This window comes from Setaria italica, chromosome VII (genome assembly GCF_000263155.2).
Source record: "Setaria italica strain Yugu1 chromosome VII, Setaria_italica_v2.0, whole genome shotgun sequence".
In the NCBI taxonomy this organism is placed as follows: Eukaryota; Viridiplantae; Streptophyta; class Magnoliopsida; order Poales; family Poaceae; genus Setaria; species Setaria italica.
Genome location: NC_028456.1, coordinates 3,783,045 through 3,791,772, shown reverse-complemented (window position 1 = coordinate 3,791,772; position 8,728 = coordinate 3,783,045). Strand labels below are relative to the sequence as shown.

Genomic DNA, 8,728 nt, shown 5'->3' with positions numbered 1-8,728 from the left:
GGCGACGAGGGGGCGGCAGTTGATGATGAGGAGAGGGCGGTTAGCGACGAGGGGGCGGACGGTTGAGGAGAAAGCAACGATGACGGAGCGACGGGGGCAATGTGGGCGGGGACGACTGGCGGTGGGGGTGGCTGGCGTCGAGGAGCCGGCGAGGGACGTGGCGTCGGCGAGGGAAGGTGGCGAGGTCGGCATCGGGGAGGCAGCGGCTGACGTCGGGGAGGCAGCGGCTGACGTCGGGGCGGCAGTGTCGGGCCAGCATCGTCGGGGTGGGGCGGCGTCGGGGGGCGACGATGGAGGCGGCGACGGAGGTGGCGGATGGAGGCACCACGACGTGAGGAAGACGAAGCAAAGAGGTAGAAAATGGCTAAGTGTTTAGTGCTGGAGCACTGAGTGCCCCTTAACCACCACCCCCTCTAGTACCGGTTCCAAAGAACAACCTGTACTAGAGTGGGGACCTCTAGTATGAGTTCTAGTTTACAACCACAACTAGAGGGTCTCCCCGCGCAGGAAATGAAAATGCCCCCTCCTCCTCTAGTACCGATTGTAGTTTACAACCGGTACTAGAGGGTCTCCCCACGCAGGAAATGAAAATACCCCCCTCTAGTATTGGTTTTTGTTAAGCACCGGAAATGAAAATACCCCCCTCTAGTATTGGTTTTTGTTAAGCACCGGTACTACAGGGGTTGCATGCCCCTTTTTCAATTTCCCGCCCATCTTTTTATTTCTTCTTTCTTTTACAATTGCTATTATATTAATTTATTGCATAGTAAATAAAATAACATTCATAAAAATTGTAAAAATAATTTGGTAGCTTCATGTTTATTAGATATACACTATAAAAATGTCAGATGCAGTCAAATATCAAACATGGTAAAGTTATTAATTTTAACTTAGTAATAGATTATAATGGTCATAATACTTATATTAACTTTAAAATTTTAAAAGATAGATTTTTTGACCATGCAAAAATTTAGAAGAAAACTGTCTTTAGTGTTCTTAACATGTTTACCATGATTTAATCATGTACTTGTTTAATTATACGTAAATTTATTGTTTAATATTTAATGGTGCTTCAAAAAATCGATATATTTAATATCCTAGAACTGAAAGTAGCTCTCGTTCTTGTGGAGCTTGAGCCCCTGGTAAAGTGTTTGACTTGTTGTCCTACATACACACACATGAACTGGAGTTGTAGTGCCAGCACATTGAAAAGTGGAATTAAGTGGATCCTAGGCTGACATTAATTGTATCTAGAATAGCAAGTCAGCCCAAGCTCCACTTAATTCCACTTTCCAAGGTGCTGGTAGAATCGGAGCTCATCTCGACCAGCACCGTGAAGGGCGGATGCTATAGAAGCATATGCTTTAGAATATTCTTACAAAATTTGTATTGTCTTATCCTTACAAAATTTATGTTGTCTTATCCTTACAAGAGGACCACTAAGAAGGTCACAATCTAAGTAAGCGACGATGAATCCTAATGAAATCCACTATGGACTGTCCTAATCTATTATCAATATACTATACTTGTACAAGCAAGAATAACATTCCTCCTAGCTTTGAAGTTAGCAAAAATCCATTGCAAACCTTGATGCTAGTAGCTGTAGAAAGCATCATTGTGGACATCTTTGTAGAAAGATTTTGTTCCTCCCTTCTTCTTTTCTACTATCATATTTTTTGTTTTCTACTTAATTGAAACAATGTTCATAAGAAGATTATTCTTTCACTGATAATTATTTTTTATCAGATATGTTTCACTGAAAATGAGTTCATGGTGAGGAAGCTATATAGGTTACAGGTTCATACAAAATATCTAAGTTTGTGCAAAATATCTAAATTTGTGATGCTCCATACAAAAATCTCAGTTTGTGCAAAAATGGAAAAATGGAAAAAATTGATGTTACGCTTATGTGTTCGTTGATCATCCCTTTCATGATTCTTAGAAATTTCTTCCTCACCTGAATGCTGACTAGAGTCACGAAATACAACGTAAAAAATCAAGATTAGTGAATAATTACAAAGAAGACAATACAGATATTGATCGCATGAACTTTAATATCTAAATATCATGAGCTCGCCGAGATGAACACGGTGTGCAAGTTCAGCAAGCACTTCATGTTGTTGTGCAAGTTTAGAGGAGGGCTATCTTCCAAAGGTCATATTTGTTGTTGTGCAAAAGATGATAACTACCATGTGATAAGTTGATTTGCCTTTGGAAAGTGGTGCGGGGAGTTGGTGAGAGGTCATAAGTGCGTTTTGACGTGGTACTTTGAAATATGTTGACGGGCCAAATGTTCCTCTATCTCTTCATCATCAGAGTGCTCATAAGTATCATTATCATCTACAAGTATCTTTGCAATCATTTGTTTTGCCAACTGCTATTGGACCATTAAAAACCTCATTTTCATCACTTCCATCATCCTCATCGTCATCCGTAAATCTCATCATGTTATTATGACTATCATCCTCTTCCTCAGCTTCATCATCTAGAAATCTTTCAAGATGGCATTATCTGGACATGAGTCTCCAAGTGCTTAGTTACTTCTGACTTCTGATCCCCATCAGAAATGTCCAAGTCAAAAGGAGCTTACAACATCCCAGTGGCAATCAATTATTTGAACTGCGAAAACTCTTTCTGCAATGTTCATAATAACAACCAAGGGCTGCTCCCTAGAGTCCACATCTTGCACATCTCAGTCTTGAAGAACACCTGATTTCTAACTCCAAGTTGTCAACAATGTTAGCCTCAAAGTCCCAGCATACTTCAAAGACACTACCATGTGATAAGCTGATTTGCCTTTGGAAAGTGGTGGGCATCTACTTCATGCCTTTTGAGGCTGAGGTGTTCATGGTAAGCACAACGCACCCTAGTACTTCATGAGCTCACCGAGATGAACACGGTGTGCAAGTTCAGCAAGCACTTCATGTTGTTGTGCAAATTTAGAGGAGGGCTATCTTCCAAAGGTCACATTTGTTGTTGTGCAAAAGATGATAAACATAATGTGTTGTGCCCTAAACATGTTTCAAAGACACTACCATGTGATAAGCTGATTTGTCTTTGAAAAGTGGTGGCATCTGCTTCATGCCTTTTGAGGCTGAGGTGTTCATGGTAAGCACACCGCACTCTAGTACTTCATGAGCTCGCCGAGATGAACACAGTGTGCAAGTTCAGCAAGTACTTCATGTTGTTGTGCAAGTTTAGAGGAGGGCTATCTTTCAAAGGTCACATTTGTTGTTGTGCAAAAGATGATAAATGTAATGTGCTGTGCCCTAAACATGTTTCAAAGACACTACCATGTGATAAGCTGATTTGCCTTTGGAAAGTGGTGTAAGAGTTGGTGAGAGGTCTCGAGTGTGATTTGACGTGGTACTTTGAAATACGTTGATGGGCCAAATGTTCATGTATCTCTTCATCATCAAAGTGCTCACAAGTATCATTATCATCTGCAAACATCTTTACAACCATTTTTTTGCCAACTGCTATCAGATCATTAAAAACTTCATTTTCATCACTTTCATCATCCTCATCGCCATCCATAAATCTCATCATGTCATTATCACTATCATCCTCTTCCTTAGCTTCATCATCTAGAAAATCTTTCCGGATAGCATTATCTAGACATGAGTCTCCAGGTGCTCAGTTACTTCTAACTTTGATCCCTATCAGAAATGTCCAAGACGACGAGGAAGGCGACCTACAAGCAGCCTTACCATTTTAGGGCCGGTCCATACCAACAGCCTTGCGCAAGCATTCCCAGCCCAGCCCAGTTGAGAAACTGGTTGGTGGAAATGGAGCAGCAGTAACGGGCGTGGGAGCGGTGATTGGCGGTGAATGAATGAATAGTTTCCCTTCCCCGCGCGCACTTTTGTTCATCCTTCCTTCAATTCTTCTTTTCCCTTCCCTCTCTCCCTTCTTCCTTCACTCCCGCCTTGGTTCGTTTTTTCCCTCCGCGATCCATTTCCCTCCTCTTCTCCATAGTGCTGCAGTAGTACCAGGTTCTGGCATCAACCCGTACTAGAGGGTATTACCGGTTGATGCCACCAACCGGTACTAAATAGTGCGTGGAGCATTAGTACCGGTTTGAGACAGCAACCAGTACTAAAGGGGTCATCGGGGGTGCCCTCCAGGCAGTATCCTTTGGAACCGGTTAGCATTAGTACCGGTTCCAAATGCAACCAGTACTAAGGCTAGGGATGAGAGGTCAGTTTTCTACTCGTGTACACTTCATCTGCATCTTTTTTAGGAACAGGCCAGGAATACAATGCATCTTAGCTGAGTTGTCTTTGTTGCAGAGGAAGAACGGTCCATGGATCCTTGATACGTTGGCGAAGTAGCGGATCCGAAGAGCGATAGGATTGTTCAATCCTAGATGCCTCCTGAACCTACAGTTTACCACTAGGAATGGAACATAGTGTTCTACTGGTGAAAAGTCACCGTACTCTAATACCGAGTGTACCCATTCCGTATGGCCATGGCTTGAAACACTTTTCACCGGAGTCTTATCACTCTCCTATATATCTTGAAAACATTTACTTTGAATTAAATTCTTGCCAGTTTTCCATGTGCATGATGAACTCATTGCTGCTTGGAAGAGATTAAATCCTTGTGAAGCATCACGTTCATTCTATAACACTTTTCACCGGAGTCTCATCACTCTCCTATATATCTTGAAAACATTTATTTTGAAGTAAATTCTTGCCAGTTTTCCATGTGCATGGTGAACTCATTGCTACTTGAAAGAAATTAAATCTTTGTGAAGCATCGCGTTCATTGTGTAATGTGTGGTACTCGGATCGGCCATAGTTCTGCATTTTTTTCACTTTATTACAAACGTTGAAGTTCACTCGGTAATGAATGATGAAATAAAGCTTCGACTTTTCAACTCTAGAAAAAGCTAAGTGTGGCCAACCATAGGATTCTACAGCAGGTTGAAATTGGGCAGCTACAATTGTCTCGTGCAAGCAGTTCTTCCAATATCTACAGTATGTTCAAGCATCAATATGAAATACTCAATCTTTGTTGCAAAAGGAAAACATGACCACTGAACGCTGAGATCTCTATGTATAAACAAACAATGGGTGGGACTGAGGTGAGCTCCATTTTTTTTGGAGGTTGAATTTGCTATGTAATCTGTTGGGAAAAAAAATGAAATTCTATCTTGACAAAAAAAATACTACATTAAGATACTGCTTATTCTGGTAGGGTCAAGTTATAATAGCGCTGGCTAGTTCAGTGTAGCTATTAGACTCATTACAGCATAACAGGTTCGATTTATTTTATCTAACGTATTTCAGCGATTTTATGGAGAAATTTTCTAGCTTGAGAAATAAGAAAACCAACCGCAGCCCCACAGCCTATGCAACAAACACAGTAAAAGAAGAGCAGAAATTATCTCTATATCACTACATATTTCCTGAATCCTAGATCTCCCAGTACATGATCTTGTCCGTCATTTATGCCACACAGCCATTTTTTCATGGAGCTAAAACAATTCTGCATGAAGAGTGGAAAGGGGAAGGCATGCTCATTCAAACGATGATAATCAACTCTACCAAACTCTATGGATTTGTGTGCTTGCTTGCAGGAAAATGCAATATAATGTTATTCCATTCAGAATTTATGCATCGTTATTTACCAACTGATTTTCTGTGTTTCTTCTGTTTGTTCTCACAGGACTAGTCCCTGCAGGCATAGTTGCAAAACTCTATTGCTTGGAAAATGAAGTTATATGCTTCAATTTAGGCAATACAATACAAATTTATGCTGCAGACCATAAAAGGTCAAGTACAATATTTTTTAATCCTTTGCCTGTCTTAGTACATGCCAACTAGTATATGAAGAAAACAGAAGAGGACAAGTGACTCTAAAACACCACCATAGCATATAGACATACATGGCAAAGAAGTTCTCATTGTGATTTGGTCCACTAGTTAAGCATGGCATGGCGAAATATAGCTCCAGCAAAGGTCACTACAACTCCAGGTCCCATTTGGATTTTAAAAAAGAAATCACAGAAAAATGCAATCCAATTTCAACAGGATGAAGGGAATTTCCCATGTTCTAAATAGCAATTTAACAAAGATTATATAGCTGAGTACCATGGATAAAAGGATACATGCCCAGCAGAAGTTGAATATATGAGCGCATTGCTTTTAGTCCCTCAAATGATCATTATTTGTTAGAAAACAGTAAAGGGCAGTAGAAGCTTCGCAGGACAAGGTCTGCACACTATAAAGGGTACCAGGCTACATCATATAAAAACATTAAATGCAATAAAAGAAAACAACGTGTTGAAAGAAACATGGATAATGTTAACAGTTTAGATGTTCGGTCGTTAAAGAAAGAAACATGTTCTGAATCAAGTGATATTGAATGAGATAATAAATGAATGATAACATAATTTTATTAGATGATGATAAGCAACCAGAGCAACATGAACAATTTAAAGTTGACCAAACATAAGACAATCTCCCACAGGGTTTTTTTTATTTATATTATTTACAGAGTTCTGCTTTCACTAAGTTGTTTACTTTTTATTATCTGAATACACTATAAAAAGTATTCAATATCCATCCTTCTTTATATAGGAGATACTGAAAAAAATTCATTGTCAAGGTAAATGCAAAATTAGATGTCCAAAGGCCCAACCATGATAAAGACGCACAGAATACCAGGTAATTCTTTATGCGGCACTATTTCAGAGTTGTACACTTTTGTGGTCTGCCCAAAGAGAGGAGGAATGGTGTCTCAATTATCAGGAAAGAATACATCACTTCTTTGGATAGTTGGTGGGATCAGGTCCGATATCGCGTGATCCAGTATTCACATATGGCCCTCGGAATGTAGCCTGTGGTGGCAGGGGTTTTGTTGAATCAATGATAGGCCTGTTCTTTGATTTCCTGAAAACAATGTGCAGATTAGAAATAAAAAGGTCAATGCACAATGCTTCTTCCCAAGTTTCATGGTGGTGCAAGACAGTGCAGAGCTTGGACTTACACGAAAAGGAATGGAAATGATAAGCCAGCACCAGCAAAGATCAGCAAGCCAGTGGCAACTAAAGCATTACGTGCCCTGGACATGAGTTCTCCTTATAACTGTAGAAATAAGGGAGAAATACATCAGATTAGAAATTACTACCAAAATCTCCAATTATGAATATTAAAAAAAGGAGTTGCACATTAGACAACTGGAAGGTAAAAGCCATATTGTTCCTCACAACATTTTGTAGTTAGATTATAATAAAAGTTTAGTTGCCAAAGATTTTATTTGACACAGTCTTCTTATTTGTGACTGGAGAGAGCAATTGGGAAACCCGAGAAATCTCAAAAAAAGCTACATCTAATTCATGTACAACGTAGAAAGTTGAATGGCATGCTGGTCAGGGTGACAAAATGAAGCTTTTGTGCACTGTCTTGCTCAGTACTTGGCAAATTGCTTCCACATTTTAGCCATACAAAGAGAAGTAGTAAATAAAAAAAAGGGAAACCAACAAAATGATTATATTTATTATGGCACAGTTTTGCTGGGGCACATATACTATATACAAACAAATTATTCTAACAATAGTTCCTGATGGCAGTATCAGAAGGTGTGCTAGATTGAGTGTTTATTACTTTATTTCAATTTTCTCAATTAAGGAGAAAATAAGGGTTTATGAAGTATTTGAGAGAATCTCATGAGTAGCATTATAGTTGGCATTTAATTTACAGTGTTGGCTTCAATTTATCTTAAACAGCTTCATTGAGTTTCTCCGAACGTCACTCAATTGAGTCTATAGGGACCAACTTAGTAAAGTCTAAAGTTTCAGTGAGATGTTTTCACATATATTTACACATTTAAACATATTACTATGAGAAACTACTTAATCACTGCCTCTTGGTTCATAACTTTACACCTCAATTGCAGTATCACTATCTCTTGTATCACATCGGACAATGGGTGACTGGAAAGGGACATAGTTCATCGCATAGGTACTTCCAAGCAAAGGGAAATGACCATATACCTTCGAATTTGAACCCCACGGACACTGAATTTGAACCCTACATGGAGATCGAATTTGAACCGCCAGGGGATCGCACAAACTCACTGAAGCAAATCCTACTTTGTAGATCACGAGAACCAAAATCAACAGAATTGGTATCAAACCCCAACCACACTCCTAATCACGTGGTTCAGACATCGGAAGATACATGGGAGCTGCGTCGACTTACCGGTGTCGACGATGTCGCGATGGGCGGCGACGCTGGCGAGGAGGAGCCGGGGACCGGCGCTCCTCAGCGCAGGGGGAGCGACGAGAGGTTGCCGGGAGAACAGCAGCGCCGCAGGAACAGGACTGGCTGTAGGCGGGGAGATCGACGGGCACGACCGCAGGCGGCAGCGCGACGGGCGGCGAGGCGGCAGCGCGACGGGCGGCGAGGCGGCGGCGCAAGGGTTGTGGCGTTGGCGTCGTGGGCTTGTGAAGTTGTTGCTTATGCAAATGGGCTGGCCTCGCCAAATGAAATTGTGAATGGGCTAGATGCAATTATGGAGTGGACTGGACTAACTTTCTTCTTCTTCTTCTTTTTGTGTCGTTCTGGGCCGTATTATATATGTTTGCTGCATTTTGGACTTTTGGTCCACCTTAAGAAGTCGTCGTTGTTATACAAGCAGCCCGCTACTTGAAGTCATTATTTTTTTTTCAAGATTTGTTTCAAGATTGCTGAAATGATTTTTCGGATTGATCTTGGGC

The 8,728-nt window shown here is 40.7% G+C and overlaps 1 long non-coding RNA gene across 1 annotated transcript; it reads right to left on the bottom strand.

Moving 5' to 3' along the window:
• Positions 1 to 6,459: 6,459 nt before the first annotated feature.
• LOC101775602 lies at positions 6,460 to 8,452 on the bottom strand. The gene is made up of 3 exons (XR_001164503.2): positions 8,211 to 8,452; positions 6,997 to 7,094; positions 6,460 to 6,899 (listed from the first exon to the last, which is right to left on the bottom strand). It is a non-coding gene; the product is annotated as an uncharacterized LOC101775602 (long non-coding RNA).
• Between the last annotated feature and the right edge of the window lie 276 nt (positions 8,453 to 8,728).